This window comes from Crocodylus porosus, unplaced genomic scaffold (assembly GCF_001723895.1).
Source record: "Crocodylus porosus isolate Cpor-Errol unplaced genomic scaffold, CroPor_comp1, whole genome shotgun sequence".
In the NCBI taxonomy this organism is placed as follows: domain Eukaryota; kingdom Metazoa; phylum Chordata; order Crocodylia; family Crocodylidae; genus Crocodylus; species Crocodylus porosus.
This window is the reverse complement of record NW_017728947.1, coordinates 81,256,092-81,271,660: the sequence shown is the minus strand read 5'-3', so window position 1 is coordinate 81,271,660 and position 15,569 is coordinate 81,256,092.

The window sequence follows — 15,569 nt, the reverse complement described above, 5'->3', positions numbered from 1 at the left end:
TGACAGAGGGAGTCTTTACATGGCCAGCCTGAAGGGTGAGCAGGAGGTGAGGGGCGGCCATGTAAATACTGCCTGAAATCCGTCATTCCTCAAGGGGAATTAGGTAGTGTGTGTGCGTGTGTGTGTATATATAAAAATTTACTCCAATATTTTATTGATATAGTTACAATTTTAAAGCAATTTGGAAGCCTACCAGTGACATTGGCAAGCCCCAGTTAGAATACTATGCATGGCTTTGGTCACTACCGTTAAAAAATGTGACTTTAAACTGAAAGTTATCAAAAATAAAGGCAACTAGGTGAATAAGATACATGGAAAACCTATTTTTTCAGCCAACATTAAAATATACCACTATATATACAGTGGCATTTCATTTTCATTGCAGAAAAGCACACAGTGTGGGTTCTTTAATCAGAGAATTTGGATTTTTTATCAGAGAATTTGCAATTATTAAAATAGAAAACCAGGATCTTTGCGCATAAAAGAGCAGAGCCACCTGCCAGAGCCAACAGGCTAGGAAACTTGTTTTAAAATGGGTCTGTAATTGCTGGGGTCACTAGGTTTTATTTTCTTTGTTGAATGTAGGCATTATATTTGATATTCTCTAGTCAAGGAATTATGCCTGCATTGAGGCTCTGTTCTATATCTTATGCCTGTTCTTTCAGTATTTTGTGCTTCCTCAGTTTTGCCAGGAGAAGCAAGCTTTTTCATCCCCACTCAATGCACTTACTATTATCTTTATTTATATCTTCACCTATGTTGAAGATGAAAGCAAAGTTTTCATTAAATGTTTGCTCCATGTAAACATGGAACCCTCAATTCTTCTTCCTCACTTCTCATTATATATGTCATAAAAGAACCTTTTGCTGTTTGTTTTAATTTTCTTTGCAAGATCCAAGTCAACTAAGCTTTTGGGCATTCTCACTATATTTCTTCATGTTTTGAACTTTGAAGGATATCTCTTCCTGATCAATTCTTTCTTCCTTATCTTGTATCTCCTCTGCTTTTTCTTAATGTCCTGGTAAAGGTCTTTGTTCATCTGGGTAGGCCTATAGTCTTCTCCTACCAAGTTTCTTCTTCTGTCTTTAAACTTTGAGCTCTAAAATCCAGTTGACCTTTTCTAACTAATTCCCTTAGTTTCTGAAATTTTAGCCTTTTGATGTCCAGTACCCTAATTATAGAACCAGTTTTTCTGTCCTGAAAATTAACTTAAGCAGAATCATGATTACTTAAATCAAGATTATTTTATATGAACATTTTTTCCGTAGGATCCTTGCTTGTCACTAAAACCAACTTAAAACAGCATTGCCTATTGGTGACCACTTTATAGAGAAATCTATTGACTATATAGCCAAAAATATATATGCTCTATGATTTGTGATCCAATCCATACTGTGGTAGTATGTGTCTCCTATAATTTTATAAGATCGCCCAGCAAAACATGCAATGTATTTACTGGATACAATATAGAAAAGGCTGATTATCACCTTCTCACACCTATTCTCTCCCATTCCCTTTGAACATGACTGCCACACATTTGCATTTTCATAGACCTACATTTTGCATATTGGCCTCTGTTCTACCCAGGAGAACACACCAACTCTCCCTATGCCTGAAGAAGGACATGTGTGCCCCAAAGCTTGCAAAGAACAATTTTTTCCAGCTATTTAGTTGGTCTAATAAAATATATCACATCTACCCAAAGAACCTTGTCTATATAACTATTAATGCAGATATATCCAAGTATTGTATTGTTCATGTGTTGAAATCACAGGGCCTGCCTCCTCCTGGCTCCACTTATAGCCTTTCTCTCTGAGCTCTAGTTGGCTCACCTCTCTATGGACTGAGACCTTGTAGTGATGGAGAGGCTTGTGTGTCCCAGTAATCCTCAAAGCTATGTTTTCCAGAGTCTCATACTCCTGGCAAGCTGGCCTGAGGGGAGATTCCAGACAAATCATGGTCCAATCCCAAGTCCTCAACAGTGTATCAGGCAGAAGAAGATGTTAGGATCTCAATGGCTCTGAAAATAGAAAAGGTTGCAGGTAGATGAAGGTCTCCTGTTGTCTAGGGTTCTCCCTTGCCCCTGGGCCCAAATCTCCACCTTGTCAAGACTGTGTGTCTGCTGTCTGTGCACCAGCTTCTTCATGTTTAATAAAGTCATGTGCAGGCTTCCAGTGCAGGAAACAACATACTCTTTTGTACCAGCCTCCAAACATCTTGTGGTGATGAACTAGTGGTGGTGGAGACAGGACTACAGCATCTTGTAGACTCCAGAATGAATCTGCACACAAGCAGCAGTAGATCATCTTGTGCTTGTGTTGAGACAGGGGTGCAATTTGGAAGTTGTTACCAGGGCTGATCAGTCCTATTCAGGATCCCCTCTGCTCATCCTACATGAGGAAGGGGCTAAAAAAGGTTCTCTAAACTTAGGCTATCTTACCTGCTCCTAGCTGGATAACCTCATCAGTGGAATCACTCTGTGGTTTAAAAAAGCATAAGAAAACAATGGAACATATGCATCTTGATAGATAACCAAGACAATGATTTACCAGAAATAAGAACTGCCATAATCTTGAAGGAACTAATGATATATAACATCAACAGTGCAGCTTTTAGTGAGACAAGATGACTGGATGAGGGTCAGCTAAGGGAAGAGGGTGGAGACTATACTTTCTCCTTGGAGGGTAAACTGGCCCAGGACAGACACGTTCACAGCATCAAGAATTAGCCCATCTGTTAACTTACTGCCCTGTGGGCATTAATAAACATCTTATAACCCTTGTCTTAAGCTCAGTAACAACCAGTACACCACCATCATCAGCATGAATGCTCCAATGTTTCATGCTGAAGGTGATGTCAAAGAACAGTTTTGCTATAACTTGGACCATGTTATGACCAATGCTCTCAAGTAAGATAAAAACATTCTCCTAAGTAACTTCAACATTAGAGTTGGACATGACCTGGAAGTCTAGAATGGCACAAATGGGAAGGGAGGAGTAGAAAGGAAACTACAACAGCATCCTTCTCTTGAGCAAATGCACAACACATAGTTTTGTCATCATGAATACAATCTTCAGATGGAGTGATAAAAACAAGAATTAATGGAGACACCCTCGCTTTAAGCACTGGTACCTCCTCAACTATGTTATTGTTACATCCCATGATTGAATGGATGTCAGTATTGCATGACCTATGTGAGGAACTGATAACTTCTGGACAAATCACTGTCTTGTCAGGTCCGTTATGAACATCTGGTTTGCTCCAGAACACAATCTGGTTCCTCTGGATTGCATTGAACACATCTGGTTTGCTCCAGAATAGCCAAAAACAATGCAAAATACTCTGTAGCCAGGAGCCAGAGTCCATCCCTGCTGCACTCACCCTGCAGATGACCCAGCCCCAGCAATTTGATGGCAAGACTCAAGTAAAAACTGTCATGACCTCTTTAAAAGTGACATGGGAAAATGATGTCAGAGGTGTATGAAATTTAAAACAATCTGAGACTCCAGGTGAGAGAGAGGAGACTCCCCACTATTGCATAATATAAAAAGTAACAGACGGGACCCTAGGAAAGGGGCCATGACTGGGTAAAGAATCTTACCTGGGCCTGCACGGAGGAGCTAGTGAGCAAATGCCAGACAGCAATTCCAGGAGGCAACATCAGACCACAACAGAAGTTCCAGTAGTCCTCAGGGAGCTGATGGTGTTGAATTCACAGGACCTTCAGGAGAAAAGATAGTAAAGAAAGGAGGCAGTTTCAAAGGGGAACCATAAGTAGAAGAGTGAAACTCCAACCAAGGGGTGAGACGTAACTCAGGAGGCAAAGACCCCAGTTGTGGGAGGATTGTAATCCAAGTACTACAGTCACCCTCAAGTAAAGGGGACCCTCCATTTGCTGACAGAAAACCAAAAACAAAAAGGCCACTGGACCAGATGGTATATACAAGGGTGGCAGTGACAAACTGGTACTGATACTCCACAAATTTATTCTATGAAGTTGGAACAACAGAGAGATCCCTGGGGGCCTGAGAAATGCCAACATTGTGAATATCTTCAAGAAAGGAGATAAATCTATGTGGGAACTATCAAGGTATCGTCCTCCTTTCCACAGCAGGGAAAATCCTTGCTCACATCCTCTTCAGCCAGCTTCTAGCTCTTGCTGAGAAAGTCCTCTCAGAGTCTCAGTTTGTTTTTGGATCATCCAGTGAGACAACTGGAATGATCTTTGTTGCCCACCAGGTTCAAGAAAGGTATTGGGAACAACATCAGGTCTTATATACAGCCTGCATATATCTTTGATTCAATCAATTGTGAAGCCTTATGGAAAGTACCAGCCAGATTTGGATGTCCTGAAAAGTACATTAAGGTCCTGAGGCTTCTTCATGACCAGATGAATGAGACTGTTCTTTGTAGTAGATCAGAGACAGATCCATTTGTCATCCAAACTTGGGTCAAGCAAGGATGTGTCATTGCCCCAAATCTGTTCCCCATTTTTGACAGTCATCTTGGCAATTGACATATAATACTGAATGTATAGAGGGCTTTTCAAACTGCGATGTTTTCACTTGAGGACTAAAATATTCAAAACAACCATTCTTGACCTTCAGTATGCTGATGACTGTACCATCCTTGGGTACACTAAGGAAAACCCCCAGACCTCCTTGGATCTTTATGGAGAAGCCTATTGAACTTTGGGCTTCTCTCTCAACATCAAGAAGACTAAATTAATATATCAGCCTGCCCTGGGCCATGAATGTGAGCCCCCTCCCCAAATTACCAATAAGAGAAAGCCTCTGGAGGTAGTCAAGCACTTTTCCTCCATCAGTGGCCACCTAAGTCAGAGAGTGACTATTGATGAGGAGATCCATCACAGGATCTGATGCACAAGTGCCTCCTTTGGGAAATTGCTTTTAACGTGTCTTTATTCATTGCAATCTCTGGAAAGACACCAAGAACCAGGTCCACAATTCAGTCATCATCTCCACTCTTCTCAACAGACATAACATGTGGGTGACTGACTGTTGTTACCTCAAGATCCTGGATCACCATGATGCATCTGGAAAATTCTCCAAATCAAATGCTAAGATCATCACAAAAATGCCAGCTTCCTTGCTGAAGCCAATGTTACCAGCATTGAGTTGGTGATCCTCAAGCACCAACTTCACTAGACCAGAAATTGTGTATAAATGCCAAAAGAAGTGCTATACTCCAAGCTTAGTGATGGCCTGAGATCTCATAGTGGCCAGAGAAAACACTACAAGGATGCATTGAAGGCATACCTCAAGAAAATCGATTCTGATATCAAGAGCTGGAAGGAGCTGGCTGCTGACCGACTCCAATGATGCCACAACCTCAACCAAGTAGCAGCCTGTTTAAAGCTGCTGCTTAAAGCATCTTGCCCTCAAAACAGAGAAGAAAGACCAGACAAAGGAAAAGAAGAGCAATCCTAGCCTATGGCCTACTCTCTTCCGTGGAAAGACCTGCAGTTTCTGTGGACAGGTTTGTGGCTCAAGTATTGGGATCTTCAATCAACTCAAGAACCATCAATGATCCATGGTAGACATCATCCTTGAATCTAAGGGACTACTGCTAAACAACACATACATATTTAATGAGAATGTTTTGCATAGTTGAAGAAAGAGCTACTGAGCATGCCTATTAACTGTCAGATATTCTCCTGTAGATGCTTTTGTGCCTTTCTAACCAAAAGTAGTACTGACCTATTCTTCATCTGTTCAAAGTGATAAAGAATTCAACAAAATATCCTTTCTGCTGCTTCCCTCTCCTCTGTAAATTATACTCGCGTACCAATCCTTCAGTGTTTCTCAGTTCTACATAGCTGATCTATGAGCTTCTGAAGAATGTTCAGTGCTTGTTCTGTATGCTCCAGTTCTTGAACAAAGAACCAGAGCTTAATGTAAGTTGGGAGGGCAGGTGTATGTAGTGTGGATAATTGTCAAACAGGGACTGAATAGGGACAATAAGCCTATTCATGGTAGCCGTGGTAGAACCTTAAAATAAGAGACTTTAGTCATAGTAATGAATTTTAAAGTTAATTCAAGTTTTCCAAGTATGAAAGAAAATAGTGTAATTGAGTATGTTGAAAATCTTCATATGCATCGTTATACTCTTTGGCTCCATGGCTATGGAAAAGTCACTTTTGCTTTGCCTCAGTTTGCTCATATGTGTAATGAAGTTGATGATACTTAGCAATCTACCACAGGAGACTTGCAAGGACCTTTTAAAATGTCATGATGATGAAAAACACTAATTATAATTATCCAAAGCACTTGGCTTCTCTCTAGTAATCAGCACATTGCAGGAAAAAAGAACATTCATGGTGATAACAGCACAATTTATTTATGAAGAGGTTGTTTTCTACATATGTCTCAGTTTTCTGCAAATATAAAAATACAGTGAGCCAGAGTTATGCCTTATTTATTTAGTTCTGAATTTTAATGAACAAGAATGCCACAAGTTCATGAAATTTTTAAAACTAAGAGATGAATTAGATTAATCTGCCTCAGAGTCCTTAGATGCTCTGGCAAGAGGTATCATAGAAAGTTTTAGGTAAATAATGTTTAATTTAATTATTTAGGTGTATAATGCCCAAACTCTTGGATTCTATATTTTAAAAATTTATAAAAGATTTTATAAAAATAGCCATATGGGTATAAAATGTCTTTAAAAAAAATTAAGACAAGTGCCTAGGTAAGCAGATAAAACTCTGCTGAAGAGATTGGATTTATATTGATTTGTACTCACTGAGGCTGCCCCTAGAACTATGTCTAACTCCTTCCTCAGTTACTTCATTTCCCTATACGCCATTACTTAACCCCTTTGAAACAGGGTCTAAGATACTGAATGAATTGCATCTATTATAAATAAGTACTTCAGAATAAGTGCTAGCACTCTGTGTTCATGGACTAGAAAGAGATAGGGAAATGCAGGTAAGGACTGAGGTGCATAGGGCTAGCTATATGGGAATTATGACTGGAATTGCAAGGGGTGCTGAAGTTTGGGATTGAAGTACATTGACATATATGTGGGTGGAAATTCTTGGATTACAATGTTGCAAGTCGAAAATGTGATACATTGTCATAAAGGGGGCAGAGGTGGGCACAGAAATAGAACAGCAGTAGGCTGCAGTGCTCTATGGTGTCCTGACATAGTTTTGTGCATATGCAGAGCAAAAGGGAGTAAAGCAAAGCAAAGGGGTATTTCAGTTCATCACCAAGCTATACTGAAAAACCTGTTTCTGTGAATGCAGCTACCGATGTCAGGGGTCTGAAAGTTTGCATGGCATCTGCTGTCACCATGCCAGCCTCAAACCAACCACTTGCTTTCATAAGCGTGAAATTAATATAAAATCTTAAATATAGATAAATAACACTCTTTAAGCCTCTCTTATCCCTTCTGAACCCAGGTTGACAAGGTCTTCACATTAATTTCAACCCCTCCTGATATCTTCTTAGGCTAGAAAATGATGATCCAAGTGTGACAAGATAGGAGAGAAACCCTGGATGTTTCACTGCTGAAAAATCTTTCCTCTTGGAAATCTGCTATTAATTTCCACATATAGTGGTATTTTTAGGTTCCAAGTCAGGAGTTTAGCTACATAACAACAACAACAAAAAGCAATTTACAGCTCCATGCAGAAATACAGCCACTTCCAGTTCATTTGTTTTTCATCTTGATTATCAACACGTTTGTCATCTCCCTGTAATTTATTCATTATCTTTACCATAGAAGTATGAAGGGGGAAGTGGAGGGGGTAGGAGGAGAGATAAGTGCACTTGTCAAAATGTGAAACAGATGCTTTAACAATGATTGGAGACAATTAATGCTTTCAGTAAGTATCAATGGGCAAGGTCCATGTTTTGCTTCCACTTTATTCAGCCTTCTGAAAAATGAAAATAAATAAATTTTATTTTCTAGGCACGTGAGAACTTGCTTTCTGGGAATGTGCTGTCCAAAGAAGCTTCATGGCTCTACCTAAAATCTGACTTCGGATTTTTATTCTCCTCATCTAAATAATAATACAGCAGTGAACCAAGACTGACTGAAAAGCCTGGTCATTGGATCAAAAGACCTTTCATCTATGGATGTAAAGCAAGCGCCTACTCTGGACTCTTTTAACAGACATTTGGATGTTTATCTTGCTGGGATCCTTTGACCCCAGCTGACTTCCTGCCCCTGGGGCAGCAAGCTGGACTCAATGATCATCCAAGGACCCTTACAGCCCAAATATCCATTAAATCTATGAAATCCCTCACTTGTTTTGGACATGATTCTGCACAGCTTATAAGTACCTGTATCACATTTAGATACATGAAGCCAATGGAAGTTAACCACAAGCTTACAGCTAAGTATATTTAAATGCTTTCTTAAACAGGGGTGAACTTAACTTGTGCCATATAGTGGCCATTGCAGCTAGCTTTCGGTGCATGACCAAAGAGGTTTCCCTGCAGTTTCCCTTAGCTGTGGTCACTCACTTACTCTCAGACACCTCAGTGGTAAATGCAGTATAGATAGGTAGATAGGTTTTCAGCTCAGGGAAAGCTACTCCACTCAGGGAAATGCTGCAGTATTTCTTTGATACAATGCAAGCCAATCACAATAAAATAAATAAATATGTAAAATAAGAAAGGAGGAAATCCATAACAAATAGATATAATTTAATTGGTAACATTTGTAACAATAGTTTATTACTCTGTGCCACATGCACATTTCATCTCTTCTTTGCACACTCTGTCAACTTAATTTGCCTTTATGCTGTTGTATTATCTCAAATGATCAAACACCTATGTTGCCCTGGAAAGTACACCAATTAAGACCCACATTTAAATCTGCTTGAATGTGTCTGTCATAAACTTAATTAGAATAAACACATATGTGATATGACATTGTTTGGATTCCATTTCAAAATCAGAGCATCGCCTTTTCACAAACTTTCTTTTTATTGGTTTATTGTTTTTCTTCTATTTTTTTTATTGATTTGAGCAGTGATGAAAGATACCAGGCTGAAAGCCCTACATATTGGATTCCTTCAAAACATATAGCCAATATACTACACAGCTAAATCAGCCCCTCCGTGCTTTATATTATGTCATTAGATCATTAGAAAGGCAGGCTTAAGTCATGGCTGTGGAACCTGGGTCTGATTCAGACCTTCTAAATGTAGAGTTGGTGGACTCTAAAAAAAATGCGCTCCTTGTCTAATATAATGAAAGAAAAAAAAGGTTGGTTATCAAGAAGACTTTATGGCAGGTAGGTAGTTCACTGATTTCCTTAACCATGTTCACTGACCAAACTAGGAATAAACTAAGAGGTAATCAAACTAGGAACAATTGTATATTAGAAAATACATGTGCATGTAAGAAAATATGTATCCACTGCACACCACTGGACACTGTATAGTCCGATCTCTCACAACCGATCACTAATGGAAGCTGAATATTTCAGTAACCAGACCATCACAAAGTGAATTACATGGTGACTGAAAATAAATACCTGATCTTTTTACAGTAATTTGTGTGTGTGGTATGTGAGAGAAGACAACAGGTTATTTCTTACTCTGATATTTTTTAAAGTGCTTGATATATGGTAATAATTCAGAGTACTTTAACCTAGAATGCATTTGGACCCTGAATTATTACCATATATCAAGTAATTTTAAAAACAATCATACTAGGAAGTAACCTGTGGACCTTAATCAGGGACAAATTTGGTCCTAATGGCTTAAACATTTTCCTCTAAATGATGGGCTTTGCCATTATGGAGACATGACATGAAAATATACCGTCTGAGTTAGGAAAACCTCAGGCTTCCTCAGTGGTCATATACATTGGGGCATGTATATGTAAGGTGCCATATGTAAGCGATATGAAGACTTCATGGATAGTTAGCTCATTTAAAGGCCGCTTAAAAAATCCATAGCAGCTCCATTGAATTCATAAAGTGTATTCTTCTGCAACCTTACTAATGTAATAATTCTTTCTTCATCCTAGCGAAACATTTAATGCCAAGTTAATAAAATATGCTATGTTCAGTCAGATCTTATTGTCTTTTGTTAAGATTTCAAGAATTAATACAGTTTTGCCTATTAGACTTATTATTTTCCATTAGATTTGTCATACCAGATTTGTTCATTGGTCCACCAGGCCTTGTATCCTGCCTCTGGCAATGGCCAATAATTAATAATTCAAAAGAAAGCTTAATTCTAGAATTCCACCTCACTCTGGCATATTGTGATACATTTAGACAATTATGAAATATAATATACAGAAGAAAAATTCCTTCTGACCTCTGCAGACAATTAATTTATGCCCTGAAGCTTGGCATCTGATTACCCTTATCTATCAGGCATAACTACAAACATTGTTATCAGAGAATTATCCAGGATTACAAGAGCATTATCATATCTCTGATTATGATAAGAGAACAATAAAGCATACAAAATCCTCCACAGTAATCTGGATGAATTAGATTTCAGTAGTAAGAGCTTAATATAGGAACATGTTCGTCTGCCCCCAATGGCTTGTAAATATGTAAGCTCTAATAACTAATTACCTTTGATTTTCAAGAGATTATTTTTCTGGGATTCTGTCAACAGAGATTTTCTTTTGGACGTGGTCCTAGCTTCCCAGATACATTTCAGCTCACAGTTTCCAGTATCCCAGTAAATGCCTGCAGGAAGGTCTGTTCTAAGTGCTGCATCTCCCTCAGCCTGAAATAATTAACTTCTACAAATGTGGAAAATACCTGTTTTCCTGTGGTTTTGGACTTTTCAAATGCTACCATTATGAGAGTTGGCAAAAGTCCAATCAAACAGCTTTTCAACTGGCTCTTTCACATTATGTATGCATTGGAATCCTTTTCCAGTTTGTAAATAATGGAGAAAACAATTATTCACCAGTGAACTAATTGGCCTTTAGTTTGTATTCTGTGCTCTCTCCTGATAGAACTGGGTTCGTGTCCTGTGCTGGGCTCTCATTCCTGGGATATGAACTGCTAGCAAAGCATCCTCTATGGTGTGAGGGGAAAAGAAACGGACACTTTCTATGTCACCCTATAGCATCCCTTGCTGATTTACTGTAAATCAACATTTAACTTTCCTCAGCCAAAATGAATGTTTCCAATATAAATGTGCTCTTAGAACTTTTTTTGGGGGGGGGAATGGGATAGAAACACTAGAAAAATAGGAAATTTTAGGATTTCCAGGAGTCATACGAAGAACTCACAGAGGGAGTTCAAAAAGCTCTCCTCAAAGTATAATGGATCCAATGAGCCTTTACACCCCTCCCAAAATGGTATCCCTGTTTCTTCTCTGTTATGTGTGAGATATGTCTTTAGGTATCAAGTCAAGCCTTCAGTTTTGTACAGAAAATTATGCATACATTCGCATATGTCTTCAAGCGCTCCTGCAAAGATTTAATTGAAGAATAGAAGGTGATGAATAGAAGCTGATTGACAGACATTTGCAACATGCACATCCGAATGGAGATTTGCAGCTGAACAGGTATTTGTCAATCTGTTTGTTCCTCAGTTTCCTTACCCCTTATGTGGGGTTTACACTTAATACTTACGTACCACGCTGACGTATTGTGAATATCAAGTCACTACACTTGTAAAGTACTTTAAGAACCTTGATGGATAATGGACAAGTACAGCACCAGATATATTGCTAAATTTGAGTGGCAATTCACCTTCAGCCTTAATGGTGTTTAGTGAAGGAGTAACTCTTCAACAATAATATCAAATGCTGCAGGCTCAGAGGTAAGCAAGATCATCAAAGTACTTGATTTACCACTGGTTTCCAAGCATGCTGCTGCCTACAGCTTAGAAATGGAGATCATTTCCTTCTTTACATGACAGCAGAATATAAACTATGGCACTGTACATCACAAAAAAGTAGATATAACATTATGCTCAGCTGGAGAGTTCCACTTCATTGTATGTCCCCATTAACTGAGGGATTGAGGTCATAATGGTTCATTTTATTATAGTAAGTACTTAAAAGAACTAAGACCAAACATGGAAACTATACAGGTTTTGATCTTATAAAAGGACTGTTGCTTGTGCTTAGATATAGCAAATACATATGAGGTTCCCTTATGACACTAATTTTGCCAGCTTTTATATATTGATTGAAGGAAGAATGTTATTAAAGTACCTTTCAAAATTCAGTGAGGAAATTCAGAAATTATTCCTGGCCTTTCTGTCTAGACAACTGTCAATGCACTGAGCTTAAAGGGTTTTCAAGGGGGGAAACACGGAACAAAGTATTTTCACACTTCTTTATCTATACTAAGGTTTTATATTGCCATTCATCAACATGGTATCTGAGTGCTTTCCAAATGAAATCAACTCCTAGTAGACTTTGTGGGGCTTCTGACATATCTTGCTTTTTGGGAGCTGTCCTCTGTCCTTTTTGCTGGAGAGCTCTTGTTTTTATTAAAGTCATAGATTTCATAGTCATCCATCCAAGATTTTGGGGATTTGCAACCTGGGACCCAGCCTGTCTTGTGCAAAACAGCCCAGAGCTGACAGAACTGAGCTCTGGAACCCAAGGAGTTTGCTTGTGACATTTCTAGAAGACACCTCTTCCAATGCCCCAGAACTAGACTTACAATTAGTTACCCTGAAACAGTTTGACTGTTTCACTTCTGATCCCAATGGAACCTGGAAATGCAGAAGTACCTGCATAAATTAAAAAAAAAATGGTGCAATAAAATGGAAACTGGGCCTTTAAACGATTTATTTTTGGTTGCAGACCTGGCAATAGTTATTGTTTTAGCATAGCTGCTTTTTTCTCCCTGAATTAGTTTGTCCATCTCCAGAAATAGACCTTTATTCAATGCTGTGCTTTGCAGGTTGAATCCATCTCCATTCATGTTATTCCTGTGAAAGGGAGCAAATACAATTATTCACAAATCCAGATAAAGGTTGTTTTTCTTTTCCTTAAGCCCTGCTACAAAGCCCTTTTGAGTCAGTAGTGTCCTTTCAACTCAGTGGGTTTTGAAGGAAAACCTTAGACCTGGATTAATTCACAAAACATATGGATCTTTCAAAGGGCTTTTAAGTAAGAGGAAATATCTAATTAATGGGAGAGAAGAGCAATGTATTTATTGGCCTTATCTAGTCAAAGGCCAAGAGCATACTACTTTCATTGATTTCAGAAGCACCTCAGCACCACGTTGAATCTGCCTTTGTAGCATGAGTCTTCACACAAGATGCAAGCTTTGCTTTAGAAATGTTTTACTAGAAGTTGACTTCTAATGATTTTCAAACAAAAGTATTTTGGAACTCTGGGAAAGCATAACATTGCCCCTTCATTCTAGATATGTCTTTGAATATTTCACATCAATGTTTTGTGGGCTTTTTAAAACCTTTTTTGCTTCAAACAACACAGGAGCAACCAACCTTCTAATCCCTTCCCTAAAGGAGATTAATTATTTCCATTGTTAAGTAACAGGCTTTTCTTGTAATAAAAAGAAATTAAAAGGTATTCACTAGTGGCATCACCCTAGTCAATAAAGTAATTAGGGTCGTGTCAAATGGAAGAGCCAGAAAGTGATTTCAGGACCAAGACTCATAACAAAAAAAAAAGGCATGTAAAGTTGCCTTTTGTTGGAGAAGAAAAGAAGGGCCTGAACCTGATTTTTTTTCAAGTAGTGCTGTTTCATGTCAAGAAATAAATGTTCCTAGCTTACATTGAATACAATGCCTTGCATCTGTGTAGCTCAAATTTACCCAAAATTAAATTGGTGTTTCATTACCATTTCTTTGTTAAGTTTCTGTAGACTTGCCACATGCTGTGAGGAAGTGCCTTGAAGGAAAGAAATGTGGGGGTAATCAGTGGGAAAAAATAACTTTGATTAATTTAAATCTGATTCCAAATTATTTTTAACTATTTGATTAGGGTTTTTTTTTATTATTTTGAATGTTTCCAAATTGTAACATAACATTTATATGGTACAACCATTTTCGGTACTTTTTCTTTAAATAAAATTTTTGATAATATATTTTCAATTAGCCAAAACAGTAGCATGACAACAAAATCATGCAAGATGCTTTACAATCAGTAACCTTGCAATGCCCCTAAAATGGAAAAATATTATTAATCCCACTTGCACATAATGAAATGACAACATAGAATAGTGCACTATCTAGCCTTACATCAAATCACTGAAGTCACTGGCAAAATCCCGCTTTTTTTGTTTTTTCTCCTACAAATGCCACTCAACATTTTATTATTAATTTACTCTTCAAGCCACATAATCTTGCAAGCTCTGAGAAGGCTCTAAAACAGTACTGGGTATGCAAGTAATAGAGAAAAGAATGTCCCAATGAACCTTAAGTTTAGGATCTGACAATATAATTAAAAATCATTCTTTCTAATACCCAACGTGCAAATAAAGGAAATAATTCTCAAAGTCTAATTCTTCTATTCTTATTTCTGATGTCTTTATCCATCTAATTCCTCAGAGACTCACAGATACAAAGACTGAAAACACCTCAAATGCAAACTAAAGTAGTGAGATATCCTGGATAAGATTTTTCTATATAACGGAGTTATAAACAACAGTTATAGAGACACCCACATATCATGCCTACATAAGAGTTTGTCTTAAAAGTTCTGTGCAGTATTTACATGAATTTGCTTCTTTGGCTCCACAGCTGAAGATTTGACAGGACATTTTTGGGCATTTATATGTGAAGGAAAATTTTAAAAGGAAAATGTAGGTTTAAGCTGAAAGCTACTAGAATTTCAGACAAGTGACATGGGCAAACACTACGTTTGAAATCCTGTTGGGCGTTCAACTCTCATGTGAACCCATAGATGACAGTTAAGTGTCTGGCTGCATCTAGCTGAACTCCTGAAAAAATCTTGATATTCAATATATTGTTTAATCCCCTCAGGCCAAAAGAGGCAATATAAAACACTCTTTAAGTACAAGCACACTAACCATTAAACAAAGAATCGGGTTCATTCTTCCTTTCTCTTTTTCTCTAGCCCAATGACTCTTGAATTCCATTATTGCCTACTGAGATTGCTTCAGTAAAAGAGTTTGAGAGTCTCCAACCTCAATCTCTACTCCTATAGCTTGATGCTTAGGGTATTCTCCAGAAACATGGAACTTGTGGGTTCATATCTCTAAAGGCAGAGAAGAGAACTCAACCTGGATCATTGTTTTCTTGAAGGAGTGCTCTAAACACTCAGTCTAAGAGGGAGTGAGCACCACCTCTGACATTTGGTGGTGGACGGGTCGATGTTGACTTGGGGGGTATGGGCAGCAGAGTCCCCCAGGACTCAGTCCTTGGGCTGGTGCTGTTCAATATCTGCATTAGCGACCTGGACGAGGGTGTGGAGTGCACCTTGTTCAAGTTCGCTGATGACACCAAGCTGTGAGGTAAAGTGAATACACTGGCAGGCAGGGACTCCATCCAGGCAGACCTGGATAGGTTAGAGAAGTGGGCGGATCTGAACAGGATGCGGTTCAACAAGGACAAGTGCAGGGTGCTGCACCTGGGGAGAGGGAACCAGCATTATGGTTATAGGTTAG